The sequence below is a fragment of the Oryctolagus cuniculus genome (genome assembly GCF_964237555.1).
Source record: "Oryctolagus cuniculus chromosome 17 unlocalized genomic scaffold, mOryCun1.1 SUPER_17_unloc_2, whole genome shotgun sequence".
Classification (NCBI taxonomy): Eukaryota; Metazoa; Chordata; class Mammalia; order Lagomorpha; family Leporidae; genus Oryctolagus; species Oryctolagus cuniculus.
In genome coordinates, this window is record NW_027208203.1 from 1,254,330 (window position 1) to 1,277,740 (window position 23,411).

At 41.6% G+C, this 23,411-nt stretch overlaps 3 pseudogenes; 2 read left to right on the forward strand and 1 right to left on the reverse strand.

Annotated features, from left to right (window-relative positions):
* Nucleotides 1-299: 299 nt before the first annotated feature.
* On the reverse strand, nucleotides 300-17,471 carry LOC127490119 (protein CDV3 homolog pseudogene; annotated as a pseudogene).
* Nucleotides 14,402-16,848, forward strand: LOC127485622 (protein FAM3D pseudogene; annotated as a pseudogene).
* Nucleotides 17,472-20,683: 3,212 nt separating the features above from the next.
* LOC138847878 (ubiquitin carboxyl-terminal hydrolase 45 pseudogene) lies at nucleotides 20,684-23,162 on the forward strand (annotated as a pseudogene).
* Nucleotides 23,163-23,411: the final 249 nt, after the last annotated feature.

Here is a 23,411-nt window from a genome sequence, read left to right on the forward strand (position 1 = left end):
TTTCAAATTCTTTTTAAAGTGATTTATAGAGGGGCCAAAGGTGTGGCATAGCTGTAAAGCCACCACCTGCAGTGCTGGCATCCCATGAGGGTGCCGGTTTAAGTCCTGGCTGCTGCACTTCCAATCTAGCTCTCTGCTATGGCCTGGGAAAGCAATGGAAAATGGCCCAAACCTTTGGGCCCCTGCACCCACCCACGTAGGAGACCCGGAAGAAACTCCTGGCTCTGGCTGCCAATTGGGGAGTGAACCAGGAGATGGAAGATCTCTCTCTGCCTCACCTTCTCTCTGTGTAACTCTTTCATATAAAGAAATCTTTAAAAAAAATAAAGTGATCTATAGATTCTAAGCAATACCCAACAAAATCTCATCAATTTCTTTTTAAAAGCTTTATTTCTTTGAAAGGCAGATTTACAGAGGCAGTGAGAGAGCGAGTGAGCGAGAGAGAAATTCCAACTGCTTGTTAGCTCTTTATCCTTCTGGCTTTCTACATGCTTGGCAGTGGACTGCAGGGACGGGAACTGTGTGTCACTGTGTATCTCTGGTGGCCCTTGTGGCATCTTCCTGGTTGTGGTTAGCCTGGCTCCAGTCGGCCTGTACACACACCACTGTCATCGCTGGTTCTGGAGTTTCTATAACAATTACTGGAGCACGGCGTGCTTGTGCTGGAGCGGTTTTATTCCATGGGCCTGAAGATTTTTCTATACCACCACTGCCACCTCCATCTTCTTCCCAGTTATCACCTGGATCTTCTCTCATTATCATCTTCTTCCTTTTCACTTATCTGCATCGCCTGAACTTGGAGGCCACTATAATCCACCTCTTTTTGCTCAAACTCTTTCCATTCGTCTTCATCTTTCGTCACGGCCTTGGTGGCAGCCCCGGCGCCCAAGGTGCTGCTGTCTCCCGGCCCAGCCCCCTCACCCACCCCGCCGCCCGCTGCTCTGCTGCTCCTGCCGGGACTGCCCTCCACACCCACGGTGCTCGCCACAGGCTGCTCTGCTCTTCCTCCTTCTTCTTGTCCCTTTTGGCGAAGAAGTTGTCCAGGCTCCCCTCCTCCATCTCAGCAGGGGCCATGGCTTCCTTGGCCAGGATGGGTGGGGCCCGCAGCAGGTGCAGCCCTCAGGGCCCTGAGCAAGGGCACCAGGTTGGGTCTGTGCTCACGGGGCCAGGTGTGGCGCAGCCCCAGCCCTGAGGGGTCCCTGAGGTGTGGGCAGCAGGGTATGTGGCTCCCACTGTGTGCTGAGGAGTGCTGGGTCCAATCATGCAAGTTCAATTCATGCTAACTATCAAAGAAAAATGAAGCATTTTTCATCTTTCAAACTGTGGTTTTCACACTGTAATTTTTCTATCTTAAAATACAAACATACTAATCATTGTGTCACACTTGTCAACAGTGATCAGGACAGTTACATGCTGTATTAGTCTGTAGTCTGGGAACAATAGGTTACACAATATAAGGTAGCCCAGGTGTGTAGTAGATTGTATCAGGAAAATTTGTGCAAGCATAATCTATGATGTTCACACAACTACAGAATCACCAAATGATGCACTTTGCAGAATTTCAGTTATTAAGTGAAGAAAGACCATACACACACACACACACACACTACATCTAGGAAAGTAGATGTGAAATGTTTTTATAGTTCACTCACTTTTTATTTTTAAGCACACAAACTTACCAATGTCATGGTGCCACTGTAGTATTAAACTGAAAACTACCTCATGTCCTCATGTGTTTATTTAACTTCTCAAGTTTCAATATATTTAACATGCACACAGATGCTTCAAGAACTTTTTCTTTCTTTTTCGTGTAGTCTATAATTTTTTTTGGGGGGGGGGTGGGGAATACAACTCCGTGTTGCAAAATTACACCACAGCCCCTCAAGGCAATCACCAAATCTGTGTTGTTTATTTTATCACCAGAGACTGACGAGTGTCTTGCGTGTTAAAAGTGCTTAACAAATATGAACATGAAAAATTTAAAAGTGTTATTTAGTCTCTCAAGACTTACCATGTTCTTCATTTCACTTGAATTTTCCTACTTTGTTCCACTTTCTTTTGCAGTAGTCAGTCTTCAAAGATACTAGTGCCACTGACAGTCATGAATTTAGTATCACTGAAAACAGAACAAAATCACTTGCCACTCTCTTTAAAACAATTTATGTCTATATATATTTAAATATTTTATTTATTTGAGAGGCAGAGTTACAGTCAGAGAGAGGGAGAGACAGAGAAAAAGGTCTTCAATCTGCTGGTTCACTCCCCAAATGGCCACAATGGCTGGAGCTGGGCTGATACGAAGCCAGGAGCCAGGAGCTTCTTCTGGGTCTACCACATGGGGGCAGGGGCCCAAGCACTTGGGCCTTCTTCCATTACTTTGCTATAGCAGAGAGTTGGATCAGAAGAGGTGCAGCTGGGACATGAACCAGCACCCATATAATGTATAGAGTATCTCCAAAAACCCTATAAAAACCCTAACAACCTTACTGTAGAGGCCACCGATCCAAACCAGCTACATCTGGTGCGGACATTGGTCCAAACTCAAGTGTTTTTTTGTTTGTTTGTTTGTTTGTTTGTTTTGACAGGCAGAATTGACAGTGAGAGACAGAGAGAAAGGTCCTCCCCTGCCATTGGTTCACCCTCCAATGGCCGCCACGGTCGGCACGCTACAGCCAGTGCACCACGCTGATCCGATGGCAGGAGCCATGGTCTCCCATGGGGTGCAGGGCCCAAGCACTTGGGCCATCCTCCACTGCACTCTCAGGCCACAGCAGAGAGCTGGCCTGGAAGAGGGGCAACTGGGACAGAATCCAGCGCCCCAACCGGGACTAGAACCCAGTGTGCCGGTGCCGCAAGGCGGAGGATTAGCCTAGTGAGCCGCGGTGCCAGCCTCAAACTCAAGTTTGAAATAAAACTCTTGCGCTTGCATCAGCCTCAGCTCCTGGTGTTCTTAATTGGTGGGAATTGGATGTTTCAGGTATAACAAAAACATTTGAGATTTATTGCTGAACTACCTTTATACCACCAAATGATATAAATTAGAATACCATAATCTTTTCTTCTAGATGATAATAGAATATTTTCACCTGTTACAAACCACAGCTGTATGAGTATGTATGCATGTATATATGGTTGTTACTATTCATAGATGACAATATAAAGGCAGCTAAAGATTATCTAGAGGACAAAAAGCCTATTCCATCTGGTAAGCAATCCATATGCATTTAGGTAATTTTTTGTTTACTAGAAATTTATTACTAGGGCTAGCAATGTCATGGAGCAGATTAAGCCAATGCTTGCAGTACCACATATTCATGTCCTGGCTGTTCTGCTTCTGAATGAGCTCCTTGAAGATGCACATGGAAAAGAGGCAGAGGGTGGTCCAAATGCTTGGGCCACTGCCACTCACATGGGAGACCTGGATGGAGTACCTGGCTCCTGGATTTGGAATGGCCCAGCCCTTGCCACAGTGGTTATTTGAAGAATGAAACAGCAGATGAAAGATCTCTTTCTCTGTCTCTTGCCCTGCTTTCTTTGTCATTCTTCCTGTCAGGTAATTAAATAAACCTTTTAAAATATATGAGTATATTAATTTAGTCTCAAATGTGCAGGAGTACTGGTTCCATTAAGGACCTACAGAAATAGTAAGAAAATGCAGTGTGAATCTTGCTGAAATACTAGAGTTTTCCAGGTTGAAACAAATAAAGCCCATGTATTTTTCTCACAAATTAAGAGAAATACAGATGTAAACTGTGATTTTCATTTTTTTCTGTGATTTCACCATATTGAACATGGGTTCCTTAGGTAAAAAAATAATACACTGATTTAAAAAAATCCACTAAGTTGGAGATGAAACACAAGAACTGTGGGTTTTAATCAGAATGTAGTATTTTGGTGAAACTGAAGCCATATAAGTGTATATACACTCTAGTCTTATTTCTGCAGATAACTTTAAGACAATCCCTTAAATTCACTAGGGCTCAGTTAGACACTATTGTCTAATCCTAACTTTTCTGTAAATATAACAAAGAGGAAGATATACAGGAAAAAAAGAAAAGTAAAGTATTACAAATATTTACAAACACACTATTAGGAAATATAATCTTGAATAAGAAATATTTGGTGCTATTTTCAAAGCATTTCAGATAATGCTTAATTCCATGAATTAAGTATGATTAATCAGAAAGTAAAAAATTAAACATCTATGACATCTATGTGATACTACCTAAAACTGAGCTCATTATAGCTGGATAACCATAAACTCTAAAATGCTGACAAATACTAGGAAACAAGTTATAAAAAAGAATACCTCTGGATCTCAATAGCAGTTTTCAGTGAGGTACATAGTTGATTATTTGCAGTAAATAACAGGAATGTTCAAAATTTCACTTTAACAGGCAGAAAGATGGAAATTCTGTATCCAGATATAAGTGATCAAAAAACCTGATTATAAATACTAAGCAAAGTTGTCAAAAGAGCAGTCCACTGTAAGGGATTATGCAGAACCTGAGATCTTTTGTTTGAGGATGCCCAAGTTTCAGTCAGGGCAGGTCATATTGTCTACTGAACAGATTCTCTAGAGAGAAATCTTGAAAACGGTGCTTCGTTTCTGAGTATTGTGGTCCTCACTGAAGTTTTTCTGTCTACCTCTCCAAAGAGCAAATCATTGGCCTTCTGTTGGGATGAAGGTGCAGCAATCTTTTGGTTGAATAGGGATATGGAAAGGATCAAGAACTTATAATCCTCAAATCCAAATACTCATAGTACATAGTACCCTTCACAACTTGGGGATCACAAATTCTAAACTATTTTGAGAAATCTGGTTTAGCCTTGCTTTTCTTCCGAGATCAGATGAGATCGGGCATGTTCAGTGTGGTATGGCCATAGACTAGCCTTGCTTTTCTTAGTATCACTGGGAAACCACTTTCCCATTTTCCAAAACTGTTGACATATCTTGACAGCTCTTTATCCCTTTCCTGATCACTCTGCTCCATCACAATATGCTTTTTTAAATGTCCTAACACTAATCCCTATAAGTTTAAAGAAATGCACTTATTTAACACATTTAACTGAAAGTTACATTCTTATTATATTTATATTTCATATTTGTTATATCTGAAATATTAATTATATATCGATGTATTATTCTACCAAAGCGAATGAAAATACATACAGGCTTCTGTCAGAAATTTACCATTTCTTCTTCCAATATCAATAAAAAGACTTATGCATTGAGATTGATTCCTTAAGAGCTTGGATTTCATAGTGAGACCATTTTGCATGAAGTAAATATTCTGATGTATAAACTATATGTTAATACAATTGCCAATACATTCTGAATATAACTTAAATATAACTTTTTATACTCAAATCTTTCATGTAATCTGTTCATTTGTTTCTATCCATTAGCAATGATTAAAAACCTTATTCCTAAATCTAGTTCTGTTAGAATTATCAATGCAGACATTTAAGCCTACAATAAGCAGTAGGTTAAGATTGATGAGTGTATTCAATTTCTAAAATGTCCATTTTTACAGTATTTTTAAGCCTCAGAAAACATTCTTGTTATATTTTATTTTATTATCAAAAGATAAAGATATCATTACTTTTCTAGCCACCACATATAATTGTTCAGTGTTATTAATGTACAATATGTTTTAAAGTATAATTTAAATATTAAGTATATTTAAATTGTATAAAATCTTTAAATTTTAGAGGGCTATTTATGCATAATAATCTATATATGAAATTAATATTTCAATCTCAAAATTTCAAAACATAGTTTAAATTAAATTAATCGCAGAAGGGTTCTGATATGTATACACTAGCTAAGAAAACTTCAGGGGCAAGTATTGTGGCACAGGGAATTCAATAGCTTCCTGAAGAGCCAGAATCCCATATGGGCACTGGTTTCAGTTCTGGCTGCTCCACTTCCAGTCAATCTCCCTGTTCATGGCATGGGAAAGCAGTGGAAGATGGCCCAAGTACTTGAGCCACTGAAACCAACATGAGAGACCCAGATTGACTTCTGGCTCCTGGCATTGGCCTGGCCATGCCTCAGCCATTGAGCTACTTGGGGAGTGAACCAGTGGATGGAAGATCTGTCTCTCTGTCCTCTCTGTGTAACTGCCTTTCAAATAATGAAAGAAATATTTAAAAATATTTTAAAATAACTTTAATTCTATTTACTTTAGCAAGATCATATACTAACACTCCCATCTGCTGTTTTACTTCATGGGGTCTCAGCATTGCTAATCAAGACCATAACAGTTATGACTTCACATATGTAAAAGTGGCTATTACAGAAGAATAAAAAAATTAACAAGTACTGAAGCAGATGTGGAGGAAAGGAAATATATATAAAATTGTTTGTGGGAATGTAAAATGGAAAACATTCAAGAACCTATGGAAAATCTATACTAAATTCCTATACAATATGAATAAGGCATAGATTTTTTTTTGACAGGCAGAGTGGACAGTGAGAGAGAGAGACAGAGAGAAAGCTCTTCCTTTGCTGTTGGTTCACCCTCCAATGGCCGCCACGGCCAGCGTGCTGTGGCTGGTGCACCACGCTGATCCAAAGGCAGGAGTCAGGTGCTTATCCTGGTCTCCCATGGGGTTCAGGGCCCAAGCACTTGGGCCATCCTCCACTGCACTCCCTGGCCATAGCAGAGAGCTGGCCTGGAAGAGGGGCAACCAGGACAGAATCCAGTGCCCCGACCGGGACTAGAACCTGGTGTGCTGGTGCCGCAAGGCAGAGGATTAGCCTATTGAGCCGCCGCACTGGCCAAGGTATAGATATTTTAACATTTCTATTCAACAGTGTAATGGAACATTGTGCTAAAGAAATCACACACACAAAAGAAAAAAACTCCAGATTGCATACAAAAGAGCAAACGTGACTTGTAACATCTAAGACATATTTGCAAGCAAAAGACATTCTGAGGTATTCACTAAAATCCCTAAGTAAAACTCAGTGATGTTCAGAATATAAAATAAATACATAAGCATCAATCATATTTCTGTAGAGTAGCAATGAACATCATGAAAATATAATTAGCATTAGCATTCAATGTAGCGTCAAAGTGAAAATATTACTAAGAAATTTAAAAAATTGCATTTTATACTAGAAAAGAAAAATATAAGAACACACAATTTTTAAAACAAAGCAGTGATTTCAGTAAGACATTTTAATTTTAATACAGCAAAAAATGTGATTATAATTAGTCATTGGAAATGCAATCAAATCTTGGGAAATATATCAATTCCTATACAGTAAAATGACTGATTCAGCCAAAGACAAATGTTGCCAGGAACATGAAGAGCATGGAACCCTCATAAACTTCCAGTGCAGCCACTATGGACAGCAATTCGGCAGTTTCTCAGCTTGTTCTACATGGGACTGTTTATTGCCTCAGTAGTTTATCTCCCAGGTATGCCACTAAAAGATACAAAATCCACACACCAATAAAGGCTCACTGCAGCAATATTCATGAAAGCCAAATATGAAAGCAACCCAAACACTAATGTGTAAGAAAGCCAGTGTGCAGTATATCTTTTATAATGGCATACTATTTGGCAATACAAATCAATTAAGAAATGAAAGACCACAAAAATAATGAATGTCAAAATATTTTAAAGAGGAAATCAGAAGCAAACTCCACACATTGTAGCATATCCAAAAGAATGGTGGATCTCTGGAGATAGAGTTTAGATTAATGCCTGTCTGGGGATACTGGTGGATGAGGAGTTATTGTAAATAATATGAAGAATTTGGTGATTAATGAACATACATTCATATTAGACTGTACTTATGATCACTGAACTCCAAAAATATGACAAAGCATGGAATACTCACTTGAAACATTATGGCTGGGCAGAGAGACTCCTGACTTTGGGATTCACAGAAGAAACTAAAGACAAACAAATATGACAAGGTTTCACATACTCTGCTCATTTTGGTTCAAAAATATTTAAGACCATAAACAAAGGGGCCCTTACTGTTCAATGGACAATGTTTAGTATGAAAGAACTATCATTTAGGAAATTTTTACACCAAAATTAACATTTAATTCCATGTTTCTTATTTGATATTGCAGACAGCTCCCGACACTTCTCCCGTGGCGCAGGCTCCATGCCCCGCAGGTGCCGGGAGAGGAGCTGAGCCTCCAGGTCATGGTCCAGAGGGTCACTCCACTCCCGCAGGGTCCCCTGCGCCCGCGTCCTGTCGCAGCCCCCACCTGACTCCATGGAGTTGGAGGCCAGAGAGTTGCTACAAAAGAGGGTGTTGGCCTTGCTGGTGTGGCTCAGCTCCAGCTGGAACAGCAGGTCCAGGAATTCCATATATTGTAATTCATATGCACTTAAGAAATACTTCATTTTTTGTGGGTGAAACAATTTAAAAGATGTACTTAGCATCAATTTAAGATAAAGCACTACCTCTACCTCTTAAGTACTCCACTAAGTGATTTAATGTACAGTAACACTCTCCAAGTGGGGTTAACTATAAGAGCAACATGTAGGAACAAGGAAAATAACACTACTAATAATAGATAACTTTATGTCAAACTTTCTAACAAAGCAAAAGAGAAAAGACAGTATTACTTTTATTATATGTAGGAATAAATAAGCCAGGTTTGATTGTCATTGCTATTTTCAAGATTCTGTGTCACTAAAATCTATATAGGAAGGTGTCACTGGGAGAGAAACCCTTAGTATTGATGATAATAGATTTTTCAGTACATAATACACAATTACAAACTGTTGTATTAAGCATTGCTCCTGTGTTAAACCATTGTCAATCCTCACAGTTCTGTGAGTTAGGTAAAATTAGGCATCTTGTAAAGGAAGTAACTAAGTACAAGAAGGCCAAGTGATTTGCCTAAACTCAGACAGCCCACCCTTAGCAGATTCTCAATTCGAATCCAGGGATTCTGGCCAGAAGACAGGTTGTAACATGTACAGTAGATTTTACTTTTAAAACTAATTTTAAAAAGTACTTTTTTTTAAAAGTAGATTTTTACTTTTAAGGGTTTTAAGTAGGAAGACTATATAAGGGACAGGTATGAGAAAGAATAACATTAGTAACATTTTGGACTTGTTAAGATTTAATTACACAACTGGTATCCAAAGAGAGATCTCAAGTAGGCAGTATGATATACTAATCTGAAATGAAGGAGGGTTCCTGGGCTAGAGATACAAATTTGGAAATCATTAGTACATACAAGGTAGTAAAAATCATTAGAAAGAATATCAAAGATTGCCCTCTAGAACAATTCTATGTTTAAAAAGAGGGGAATGAGAAAAAACGGACTATGATGAATACACTAGAAAGGCAATAGAAAACTAGATAAATGAGTGACAGTTTTATGTTTATTTCAGAATATTTATGATTAAGGCCAATATTTGTCATTTTCGATTTTTGGATGATAGCCATTCTACTGGGAAGAGGTGACACCTCATTGTCATTTTTATTTGCATTTTCCTGATGACTAGTGATTCTGAATTTTTTGTCATCTGTTGGCCATTTTTATTTCATCCTTAGAAAAATTCTTGTTCATGCCATTTGTCCATTTTTTGACTGGAGTGTGTTTTGTTATTAAATTTCTTGAGCTTATTATATATTCTGGATGTTAATCCTTTATTGGATGTATATTTTGAAAATATTTTTCCCATTTTGTTGATTACCTCTTCACTTTGTTAATTATTTCATTTTTTGCACAGCAACTTTTTGCTTGATGTAATCACATTTGTCTATTTGTGTTTGTTTTATTACCCATGTTTCTGGGATCTTACCCAAGAATTGTTTGCCTAGGCCAATAGATTGTAGACTTTCCTCTATGTTCTTCTCTAGTAATTGTGATGGTTTTGGGTATTAGGTTTAGATGCTTGATCCATTGTGAGTTGGAGCAAACTGGTTTCAAACTTCAGCATGTGAAATCCAACTTTCCAAATACTATTGTAGAAAAGACTGGATTCAGTTTTAAAATATTATTTATTTATTTAAAAGGCAGAGATACAGAGAGAAAAAGACAGGGAAATTAGGGGGAAGAGAGAGACAGAGAGAGAGAGAGAAAAGAGAGAGAGAATCAATCTACTGGTTCTCTCCCCAGATGGTTTCTCTGCAATGGCCGGGGCTGGGACAAACCAAAGCCAGCATTGCTGAGGTTCTCCTGAGTCTTTCACATGGGTGTAAGGGCCCAAGGGGAATTAGCACAAAGGTGGATTGGAAGTGGCACAGCTGGGGCTTGAACCAGCACCTATATGGGATGCAGAAACTGCAAGTAGAAGCTTAACCTTCTATGCCACAGTGCCAGCCCTGAAGAGACTGAATTCTACCAAACTTTAAAGGAAGAACTGATCCCCATTCTTATATTATTCAAAACAATTGAAAAGGATAGAATCAATCCAAACCTGTTCTTTGAGACCAGCATTTCCTTAATTACAAAAGCACAAAGATGCAATAAAAAAGAACTACACACTAATATCCCTAGTGGACAAGATGCAAAAATTCTCAATAAAATAGTATCAAATAGAGTCCAGCAATACATCAACAAGATCATCTATCCAAAGTGGAATTGATTTGAGGGATGCAGGGGTGGTTCAACATACACAAATCAATAAATGTGTTATTTAAAATCAACAAAATGAAAGATAAAGCCATATGATTATCTCAATAGATGCAGAGAAACATTTGATGAAATACCACATCTTTTCATGAAAAGACACTTTAAAAATTGCATAGAGAAGAAACATACCATGACACAATCAAAGCAATATATGACTAAACCACAGGCAGCATCATATTGAATGGGGATAAGCTGGGAAGATTTCCACTAAATCTGGAGCCAATGACAACCATTTTCACCATTATTTTCAGTATACTTCTGGAAGCTTTAGCCAGATAAATTAGGTAAGAAAAACAAATCAAAATGATACAAATTGGAAAAAAAAGAAGCACAATTATCCCTGTTTGCATTTGATATGATCCTTTATATAAACAAACTGAAAGACTCTAATAAAAGACTATTAGAGTAGAGCCGGCGCCGTGGCTCAATAGGCTAATCCTCCACCTTGCGGCGCCGGCACACCGGGTTCTAGTCCCGGTTGGGGCGCCGGATTCTGTCCCGGTTGCCCCTCTTCCAGGCCAGCTCTCTGCTATGGCCAGGGAGTGCAGTGGAGGATGGCCCAGGTGCTTGGGCCCTGCACCCCATGGGAGACCAGGAAAAAGCACCTGGCTCCTGGCTCCTGCCAGGATCAGCGCGGTGCGCCGGCTGCAGCGGCGGCCATTGGTGGGTGAACCAACGGCAAAGGAAGACCTTTCTCTCTCTGTCTCTCTCTCTCACTGTCCACTCTGCCTGTCAAAAAAAAAAAAAAAAGACTATTAGAGGAGCCAGCATTGTGGCACAGCAGTTTAATGCCCTGGCCTGAGGCACTGGCATCCCAAATGGATGATGGTTCAAGTCCCAGCTGCTCCTCTTCCAATTCAGCTGTCTGCTATGGGCAGGGAAAGAAAGAAATGGAAGACGGCCGAAGTCCTTAGGTCCCTGCACCCATGTGGGAGACCTGGAAGAGGCCTCTGGCTTCTGGCTTTGGATTGGCATAGCTCCAGCCTTTGTGGCCAATTGAGGAGTGAACCAGTGGATGGAAGACATTTCTCTGTCTCTCCCTCTCACTGTAAATCTACCTCCCAAATAAATTATTACAATCATTTTTAAAAAAGAGAAAGAAATAAAAGACACAAAATAGAAAGTTATCCCATGTTCATAGATTGGAAAAATTAATATCATCAAAATGTCCATACAACCCCAAGTAATCGATAAATCCAAAGCAATCCCAATCAAGACACCAAAGATATTCTTCACAATTATAGAAAAAAAAAGATCCTAAAATTCATATGGAAAAATAGAAGACCCCAAATACTTACAGCAATCTTAAATAAAAATGAAGCTTGAGGCATCACAATACCAGATTTCAAGACATACTAGAGGGCTGTTATAATTAAAACAACCTGGTACTGGAACAAAAATACACATGTTGACCAATGAGACAGAATAGAAACCCCAGACATGAACTCACATATTGGCAACCAACTAATATTTGACAAGTGAAATAAAATCACTCCCTAGACAGAAAGATTTTTTTGTTTGTTTGTTTTTGACAGGCAGAGTGGACAGTGAGAGAGAGAGACAGAGAGAAAGGTCATTGGTTCACCCCCCAGTGGCCACTGCGGCAGGTTCACTGGGCCGATCCAAAGCCAGGAGCCAGGTGCTTCTCCTGGTCTCCCATGCGGGTGCAGGGCCCAAGCACTTGGGCCATCCTTCACTGCATTCCTGGCCCACAGCAGAGAGCTGGACTGGAAGAGGAGCAACCGGGACAGAATCCGGCACCCCGACTGGGACTAGAACCTGGGGTGCTGGCACCACAGGCGGAGGATTACCCTATTGAGCCACAGCACAGGCCGACAGAAAGATATTTTGAAAAACAAATGAGGAAGCTATTTTGGAGGAGGGTTTTCTGTTCAGAACAATACTACTGACAGGTTACATAAAATGACACTGAATAAATGACCTCTAATTTTGTAAAAATAAGTATTAACTTGGAGAGAACAAGCTTTGACGGGATCCTGGGATTGGAAATTACTGGAATGAGTTAAGGAGTAAAGGGAAACAATATTTATGACAGCGAGGAAAGGCAGTACTCTCACAGTGCGCATAAGCACTAAGTGTGTCACACATACACACACACGCACGCACCATGAGGTAGTTTAACTCACCATTAAAATCACCATTTTTTCCACTTCTCTGTCACAGAGTGGTGACCAGTGGCTGCACAACAGCATTTTCAAACCGCTGTCTAGATGGCAACCAGAACTCAGGAGCCCCGGCAGAGTGTAACAGTCACAAGTCAGCAGTGAGTACACTTGGGTTCCAGTTTGTTGGTCTTTGAAAACTAGGCTGTGACCGCTTGAAATGAGTTGGTCAAGTTCTCCGTGGCCCTCTGCACTGCGGGGCACAGCTGGGGGTCCCCACAGCTCGCCCCCGGCCTGACAGGCTGCTTCCCATGCGAGTCCCTCCAGTCTGCACACCTCAACTCCACCCAGAGAGCCTTTGGCAAACATGGCCAGCCCTCCCCTCCCCAGGACAGTGCCGCCTCCCACACCCAGACCAAACAAAGTGCAAGGAATCCAGGCTCCAGAAAAACGACATCTATTGTCCTCAGAGACTGCAAGCTGAGTCTCCTCAGGCCAGGAATGGAAGTCCTGGGGTCGTGGGGGTTGAGAGCCACGTCTCCTGTCACCACTTCAGCTCTGGGCCCACAGTTCTCTGCCCTTCGGATCCTTCTCCTGCCTCCCCTGGGCCGCCTCTGGCTCCACTCCCGGGACAAGCGAGGTTACCAAAATTAATCTGCAGCTGGGACGTGATGTCATTTGCAGCTTTCTGGAAAACATGGGAGTCGTCCTCTTTGTCATCCTTTACCACAGCATCTCTGTATTTTGACTTGTGAATTGCCACTGCTTTGGAAGGGACAGTTGATTCTGGCTTCCGGGTGTTCAACTCGGACTTTGGTCTGGTCTGTTCTTGAAGATTCTTCCACTCATCTAAGGTCACCTCTTGAACTTGAGTTTCTTCTTCTACCTCTGACTCAGGGACTTTGCTTGGGGTTTCCTGCTCCAGAGTCCTGGGACTCCTCCATCACTGCGGTCGGCTCCATGTCACGGGTGTCTTTCCCTGACGCCCAAGTGCGCACTCCATAGCCCATGTTGTCTTCAGTTCTGACTGCTGTTTTATCATTCCCGCCATATCTTTCAAAATCTTGTCTTCCCTCTGGTCGACAGCATCAAAGGCTCTGTTTCGGGGACTGCCCCTGCCTCTGCCTCGCATGCCCCCTCTCGGGCCTCCACGCCCTGGAAGAGGCCTCTCACGATCAAAGCTGTCCACTGGTTTTCATCTGTAAACGTCTCAGCTGTGCAGTCCACCTGCCTCTCGGTCTCACAGGGGCGGGATTCCCTGTAGGGTCTCCGCTCTGCTCCATCAAGCGTCACCCCTGCGCTGGCTGTCAGTCCGTCCTTGCTGCTCCCCTCTTCTGGGAGTTCGTTTCTGGGCAAGTGGCTGGCGGGCCGCCGCCGGGGCTGTCGGGCTGCTGAGCGCGGGGCCAGGAGGCTCTTGCGCTCCTTCTGGGACTCCCTCCTCGCGCCAGGTCTGTGGCCAAGGCCGCGGCTGGGCTCTGGCCCCCACGGCCACCGGCTCCAGCCACAGCCGCCGCAGCCCCCTCGTCGCGCCTCTTGTGCTGCAGCTGCTGCTGGCACTGGCGCTCGGCCTTGAGCAGGATGTCGAAGGGGTCCGACTCGTCGTCCAGCGGCAGATGGAAGCGGTTGGCCACGACGCAGCCGAAATTCTCCTGCTTCGCGGCAGCGGCAGCCACGGGGCTCCCCAGAGCGCCCTTGATGCCACCGCGGCCGCCTGTGGGCCCGCCGCGGGCAGCCCACGCGATCCAGTCTCAGGAAGACCCATCCTGACCCGAAGCTGCTCCTTGCCTGCACAGGATGAGTCTCAGGTCTGCACGCCTCCAGGCGTTCACTTTTGTCCTGGTCACCACGCTGTTCTTTGTGCGCAGCTACATCAGCTTCAAACATGCAGGCATCCCATCTGCCGTGCTGGATGGGCTTGGCCACCAAGGAGAACCAGGTGGCGAAGACCAAGTGTGGCCTCAGCAAGCCCTGCCCGGCCAGCTTTGCGTTTTGATCTCCAGCGGGCTGCCAATGCCGTGGGCCCCTCCATGTGCTTTGAAAACCACATTATCCTGAGTCCAGTGAAAAACAACGTGGGCAGAGGCCTGAACATTACCCTGGTGAACGGGACCATGGGACTGGTGCCGAGACACAACTCCTTCGACATGTACTGGAGACACCAAGACTCCAGTGCGATTCCTTAAAGAAGTTCCAATGGGCACGTTGGTGCTGGTGGCCTCCTACGATGACCCAGGGACCAAGATGAATGACGACATCAGGAAGCTCCTCTCTGACCTCGGCAGCTCCTATGCCACACAGCTGGGCTGCTGCGATAGCTGGGTGTTCCTGGGGGCCGAGAACTCAAGAGCAAAAGCCCCTTTGAGGAATACCTGAAGAACAACCCAGACACAAATATGAGGGCTGGCCAGAGCTGCTGGAGATGGAAGGCTGTGAGCCCAACAACCTGTTCTAGGATGGCCGCGGCTCACCCAGGCCCAGGGCTCTGGGAAGCTCCTGCCCGACTCAGGGGGCAGAGGCCCAGCAGGGCCAAGGAGGAGGCAGCACCGGTACAGAGAGCGCCGAGGGGCTGCACACACCGCAACTCGCTGCCCTTGGTCAGAAACCAAACCTACCCAGCACCCCGAGAGCTCCTACCTGGGAGCTGCACGGATTCTGGCAGCTGCCATGTGAGGGTGGCACCGGCGTGCTGCATCCAGGGCCAGCTGCCGGCCCACCCTGAGGGAGGACTGACCACCCACACCCGAGCAAATTAAAGTTGTTGTTACTGATTTGGAAAAAAAGTACTGAGTGACAATCATACATGATCTAATCATCCTTTATCTGTGTTTTCTAATCCTTAAATAATAATTATGAATTATATTTGCAACACTTCACAGTTTTTAAACTGTGAAATGGGCCGGCACTGTGGCTCACTAGGCTAATCCTCCACCTGTGGCACCAGCACCTCGGGTTCTAAACCTGCTTGGGGTGCTGGATTCTGTCCTGGTTGCTCCTCTTCCAGTCCAGCTCTCTGGTGTGGGCCAGGAAGGCAGTGGAGGATGCCCCAAGTGCTTGGGCCCTGCACCCACATGGGAGACCAGGAGAAGCACCTGGCTCCTGGCTTCAGATCGGCCCAGTGCGCTGGCCGTAGCGGCCACTTGGGTGGTGACCTAATGGAGGGAAGACCTTTATCTCTGTCTCTCTCTCTCTCACTGTCTAACTCTGCCTGTCAAAAATTAATAAATAAAATAAAATAAACTGTGAAATGAATATGTAGCACTAAAAGGCAGACCAAGGCACTGAAGGATACATTCCTAAAGTTAGAGAATAAAAGGACCTCTTGACAATTCCCAAATATGTATTAAGTGTACTAGTTGTCATTTTGTTTAGACTTCTAATACCACACAAAGATTGAAAAATCTCAAAGGCTTGGTACACATCATCTAATTCTTTCCTAGTCAAAGATAAAAGATCTTAATCATATTAAATTTTTAATTGTTTTAAAAAAGGAAATGTAGAAAGTAATCTTATTATATATGTAAAGCTTTGAAGCTTTATTTGAGCTCCCTCTTGAGAAACGTGGTGTGGCACACATTGCTGTCTCTAAAATGGGTAGTGACACGCATGCACGGTGTTCTGAGCAGGAAGAGTCACTGCATTAGCAGTCCTTTTGGTCCAAATCCAGCTCCTTTCTATCTTTGTATTTTGTTGGAATACAATCACACCTGTTTACTTACAGTCTATACATATTTTAGGCAACAACAGAGATATTATGGTTCATAAACCATAAAGTATTTACTTTATGACTATTTATGAAAAGGTTTGCCAGTGCTATGCTTAGATCAAAGATCCTTTGATATGTTTTAATAGGTTTTATCCATCATTCAGAAATGTTTAGAGAGTATGTAACATTGTATGCAATCCCTCAACAATAGTCAACTAATTTGAGTGTTTATCATTTGAGCATTAATGCATTGGGAGGAAAATCCAAAAATCTCATGATTAGTCATTTTTTAGAAACAGATCAGAAAGCCAGAGTAGCATGGGGCTTTTCTTTGCACATCAAAAGATATCTCAAATATTATTAACTAAATTTACTAAGTTGTGTCATCAAACCAAAGGCTTTTAAATATACTGAAATGGTCTAATAATCAGTATAATATAGATCTATCCTCATTTTGAAAATGGATGCATACCACATTATTCTATATGTATTATAATTTATTAATTTATTTATTGGCTATTAAACTATTTTCCAACTTTATGATATAGCATCATTAACAATGTCCTTAAAGTTCTGAGGTATACCTTTAATATATGTATGAAATATTTCAACCAATGTAGGCTATTTATATTACATATATTATCTCATTGTTATATATAATACATTACATGTGTCCTTACATAGATGTGCATATTAATGTATAGTATTTCTTGTTATTTCTTGTTTTCTGTAGGATATAATTCCTGGGAAGTAGTTACAAAATATTTTTTTACAGAAGAGAAGAATCAGAAGCCAACCCCCACACATTGTAACATATCCAAAAAAAAGAAATGGCCAACTCTGGAGACAGAGTTTAGGTTAAAGGCAGTCTGGGGTTAATGGTGGATGAGGAGTTACTGTAAATAATAATTTAGGGATTAATAAAAATGTGTTTATATTAGACTGTGCTTATGGTTATAGAGCTCCAAAAATATGACAGGCATGGAATACTCACTTGAAATATTATGGCTGGGCAGAGAGGCTCCTGACTTTGGGCTTCACAGAAGAAAGTGAAGACAAACAAGACAAGGTTGCACATATTTTGCTCAATTTGGTTCAAAAATACTTGAGACCCTAAAGACAAGGGGTCTTACAATTCAATGGGCAATATTCAGTATGAAAGAATTACACATATTTAAGAAATTTTTGCACCTAAATTAACATTTAATTCCATATTTCTTATTTGATATTGCCTAATTCAAATTAATTCCAAATACACTTAAAGAAATACTTCATTTTTATTATGTGAAACAATTTAAAAGATGTATTTAGCATCAACTTAAGGTAAAGTACTACCTCCTTTTTTTTTTAAGGTCTTCCTTCCATTTGTTCACCCCCCAAATGGCCGCTACGGCCAGCGTGCTGCGGCAATCTAAAGCCAGGAGCCAGGTGTTTCCTCCTGGTCTCCCATGTGGATGCAGGGCCCAAGGATCTGGGCCATCCTCCACTGCCTCCCGGGCCACAGCAGAGAACTGGACTGGAAGAGGAGCAACCAGAACAGAACTGGTGCCCAACCAGGATTAGAACCCAGAGTACTGGTGCTGCAGGTGGAGAATTAGCCTATTGAGCCATGGCGCTGGCCAAAGTACTACCTCCTAATCACTCCACTTAGCATAATAAAACACCAATTCTGTTATTTCCAGATTATGTTAGTCTTAATAAACTACTTCCAAAGACAATAATATTAGACGTGAAACTAATGTAAATGTTTTAACACTCCTTAAACTTATACACCAAGTAAGATACTGTTTGGAGTTTATTTCATAACATTAATTATACACATGTATGGCCTACAGAGTGAAATTTTAATTCATGCATACAATGTGTACTGATCTAGGATAGACCACATACTAGGCTGCAAAGCGAGTCTCAGCAATTCAAAAGACTGAAATCATACTATGCTTCTTCTATAACCACAATGAAATTAACCTGGAAATCAACAACTCAAGAATCTCTAGAACATATGGAAACACATGGAGACTGAACAATATGCTCCTAAATGAACAGTGGGTCATTGAAGAAATAAAAAAATTTCTGGAATGAGTGAAGATGACAATACAATACATCAAAACTTATGGGATACAGCAAAAGAAGTGTTAAGAGGAAAGTTTATAGCAACTGGTGGCTACATGAAGAAATTGGAAAGGCACCAAATAGTTGAGCTATCCATGCATCTCAAGGACCTAGATGAAAAACAACTAACCAAACCCAAAACTAGTAGGAGAAAAGAAATACGTAAAACTAGAAAAGAAATAAACGAAATTGAACAAAAAAAGAATACAAATGATCAGCAAAATGAACAGCAGGTTTTTTGAAAAAAAAAATTGACACAACATTGGCTTAAGTAAGCAAAAAGAGGAAGAAGACCAAGAAATAAAAGTAGAGATGAAAAAGGAAATATAATGACAGATACCCCAGAAATAAAAAAGAATCATCAGAAATTACCACAAAGAGCAGTATGCCAACAAATTGGGAAACCTAGAAGAAATGGTTAGATTTTTGGACTCATGCAATTTACCTAAATTGAGCCATGAAGACACAGAAAACCCAAACTGACCAATAACCAAGATAGAAATTTAATCAAGAATAACGACCCTCCCAGCAAAGAAAAGCACAGGACTGGATGGCTTCATTGCTGAATTCTACCAGACATTTAAGGAAGAACTAACTCTAGTTCTTCTCAATCTATTCAAAACAATTCAGAGAGAGGGAATCCTTCTAAACTCCTTCTATGAATCCAGCATCACCTTAATTATTAAACCTGAAAAAAATACAACAGAGAAACATTGATATAAAAATCCCCAACAAAATACTGGTCAATTGAATCCAACAACACATCAGAAAGATCATTCTCCCAGATAAAGTGGGATTTATCACAGGAATGCAGAAAAGGTTCACTATTTGCAAATCAATGTGATACATCATATTCACAAACTGAAAAGCAAAAACCATATGATTATCACAATAGATAATTTAAAAGAGGGATTTCAAAGCTCTCTATCATGGGGATTACAAATGATTAAAAAAGAATAGAAGACGACACAATACATGCAAGATTTGTCCCTGTTCATGGAATGGAAGAATCAATATCATCAAAATGACCATACTGCCAAAAGCAATTTACAGATTTAATGTTATACCAATAAAACTACCAAGGACATTCTTCTCAGACATAGAGAAAATGACACTGAAATCCATATGGAAACACAAGAGATGTGAATAGCTAAAACAATCTTACACAACAAAAACAAAGTCAGATGCATCACAATGCCAGATTTCAAGATTTACTGCAGGACATGTATCATCAAAACATCCAGGTACTGGCGGGAAAACAGATGGACAGACCAATGAAACAGAATAGAAATTCCAGAAATATATCCATGTATCTACAACCAATTTATCTTTGACAAAGGAGCTAAAATCAATCCCTGGAGCAAGGATAGTCTCTTCAACTGGCATAGACAAAGAGTTCTTGGAAAAGACCCCAGATGCCCAGAGAATCAAAGCCAAAATTGGCTAGTGGGATTATTAGCTTCTGCACTGCAAAGGAAGCACTCAGCAAAGTGAAGAGGCCACCAAAGAATGGGAGAAATTATTTGCAAACTATGCCACTGATAAAGGATTAATAACCAGAATATACAAAGAACTGAAGAACCTAAGCAACAATAAAAGAAACAACCCAGTTAAGAGATAGGCAAAGGACTTAAACAGTTATTTTATTTTTCAAAACAGGAAATCCAAATGGCCAACAGACACCTGAAAAAATCCTCAGGACCACTACCTATCATGGAAATACAAATTAAAACCACATTGAAGTTTCACCTCACCCCATTTGAATGTCTTTCATATAGAAATCAACAAACAATAAATCCTGGCAAGAATGTGCATAAAAAGGTACCCCAACTCACTGTTGGTGGGAATGTAAACTGGTACAGCCACTGTGGAAGACAGTTGGAGATACTTCAGAAATCTGAATATAGAACTACCATATAACCCAGCCACTCCACTCCTGGGATTTTGCCCAGTGGAAATGAAATTTGCACATGCAAGAGTTATCTGTACTCCATGTTTATTGCAGCTCAAATCACAACAGCTAAGATATCTAATCAATCCAAATGCCCATCAACTGAAGACCAGATAAATTATGGGGTATATATACCATGGAATACTACACAGTAGTAAAAAAATGAAATCAGTTGGAACAAAATGGATATAACTGGACATCATCCTTTGATTCGCAATCATCATCCATTGATTCTCTTCAGAAACATGTTTCTAAAACACAAACAAGTGCAGTTTCTAGGCTCATGAAACTTTGTGAAGAAAAATGTGAAGCGAGTGAAATAAAGAAAGGAAGAAAAGGTAGCAGTGGACCATCTGTAAAAGGAATTAAGAATTTAGGAAATACTTGCTTTTTTAATGCGGTCATTCAGAACTTGTCACAGACTTATATCCTGACTGAACTTATGAATGAGATGAAAGAAAACGGTACAAAATTCAAGATTTTTCCTTCCTCAGACTCTCAGCTGGACCCACTGGTGGTGGAACTTCCAAGCCCTGGCCCACTGACCTCAGCCTTGTTCCTGTTTCTGCACAGCATGAGGGAGACTGAAAAAGGACCACTTTCTCCAGAAGTTCTTTTCAATCAGCTTTGCCAGAAGGCACCTCGATTTAAAGATTTCCAACCACAGGACAGTCAGGAGCTTCTCCATTACCTGCGGGATGTAGTGAGGACAGAAGAAACGAAGAGAATACAAGCTAGTGTTCTAAAGGCATTTAACAACCCAACTACTAAAGCTGCTGCTGATGCAACTAGGAAAAGGTCAAAGCAGATGGAAAAGGTGTGAAAATGAACTTCCTAGATCGGATCTTTATTGGTGAACTGACTAGCACAGTAATGTGGAAGAATGTGCAACTATCTCCACCACGGAAGATCCTTTCATTGGTATTTCCCTTCCTATAATAGAAGAAAGGGTCTCAAAGCCTGTGCTGTGGGAAGACTGAGTCAACACAGAAGTTCACAGGAAGAGATCATGATCAGTACAGTGGCACGGTTACCACGGAAATACTCACCAACCCAGACCTGCCAAGAAACACTGTCCTTCTAAAGATAAGAATCAGCAAATTCATGACAGAAAACGTGAAAGAAAACTCTCACCCGCAGGAGAAAAACCATTTTCACGTACCAGGAAAATGCGGACTTGGGCATGGATGGCTCTCCTTCAGTGTCTGCCGGCGCAATGGGTCCCAGCGAAAGCCCCAGCGACGGCAGCGGAAAAGAAGCCAGCGGTTCTGAGAGCAGTGTTGAGGCCCACAGTGAGGCCTCCGAGTCGAAAGCACTTCTAAGCAGGCGGGGCAGTGCAGGTCCCGCGGCAGACCCTGCGCACACACAGAGGGGACACTGCCATCCGCTAAGGAGACCGACCATAGTGAAGAGGGAGTGGCTAACGCCATTTCTGAACTTTGAGCAGCCCTGAAATTGGAGATGGAGATTTTGACAGAGAAAAGCAGCCACTTAGAATTCCAAATAAGTTAGGTTTTGCAGGGGAGGAGCATATGAGGCCTCGCAGTCCCCAGCATGCTTTTCAGACCCTCTCTCAGAGCTACATCACTACTTCCAAAGACTGTTCAGTTCAGTCCTGTCGCTACCAGTTTACGTCTGTGGAATTACTTATGGGGAACAACAAGCTTCTGTGTGAGAACTGTACTGAGAAGAAGCAGGAGTATCCAAAGGAAATCAGTTCTGCGGAGAAGAAAGCAGAGGGGTTCATGCTAATGCCAGGAAGCAATTGCTCTTTCTGCCGTTCCTCCTATCCCAATTCTCCATCTGAAGATTCCACCAGGCTGGCTTGAGTCTTCCTAAAGTCAACAGACATGTAGGTTTTCCACTTATGCTTGATTTAGCACCATTCTGTTCTGCTACTTGTAAGGATGTAAGTGTGGGTGATGAAGTTCTCTGTAGTCTCAGTGGCTCCACGAGAGGAGGGCACTACTCGGCTTATGTGAAAGCAAGAACACCCTCCAGGAAGTTATCAGAATATCTCACTGGAAAGAAGACTGGGCCTGGTGAGAAAGAACCTGACAATGAATCAGTGGGCCAGTGGGTCCATGTTAGTGACACTTATGTGCAGGCGGTTCCAGAATCAAGAGCACCTAATGCACAAGATTACCTTCTTTTTTATGAAAGACTATTATGAGATTAATTACTTGCCAATGGTAATATTTAGATTACTTTTATTTGAATGCTGCAACACCACCAACATATGTAATGTGCCTTTGTAGTCCTCTTTCTCCTGTAGGAATGGCATGACCCTCATATGCTTCCGAACTTCCTCACCATTGTGGGAAGCCCTTTTAAAGTAAGTTCAATGTACTCAGTGCTTTCAGATTTGCAGTCTCAAATAAGCAACTCAGAATTTACAGAAGAGGAAAACCCTTCACCATGTGGCTCGTTAATACAGGCAGTCAGAGTCAAATCATTCCTGAAGACAATGCTTCCTCAATGTGCTACACCTTCCTGATCTCATATATATGTGTATATCCTATGCCATTGTTTACTTATTATTTTTAAAATCTTTTCACCTTTTTAGCCCTAGCTTTTTTTTTTATTGAGCAATCACATTTCACATTAAAACATGTAACTATGAAACATTGTTCATCCAGCTCACACCCCCTCTAAAATCATCTCAGGGCTATCCAGTGGTATAGGTGTATTGCTACATAAGAAACACTGCTGTGATAACGGAGTAATGCCTAATACAGCATAGCTCTCTTGTCATCTTGTATGATTCAGCCACATAAAAAGGCATCACTGTAATTTAAGTAGTGTGGATTTACCAATAATCTATTGATTGGCCTCTTGCTTTGAGACCTAGAAAGCTGCTGAAAACATTTCATCAACATACCATTTGCAACCTA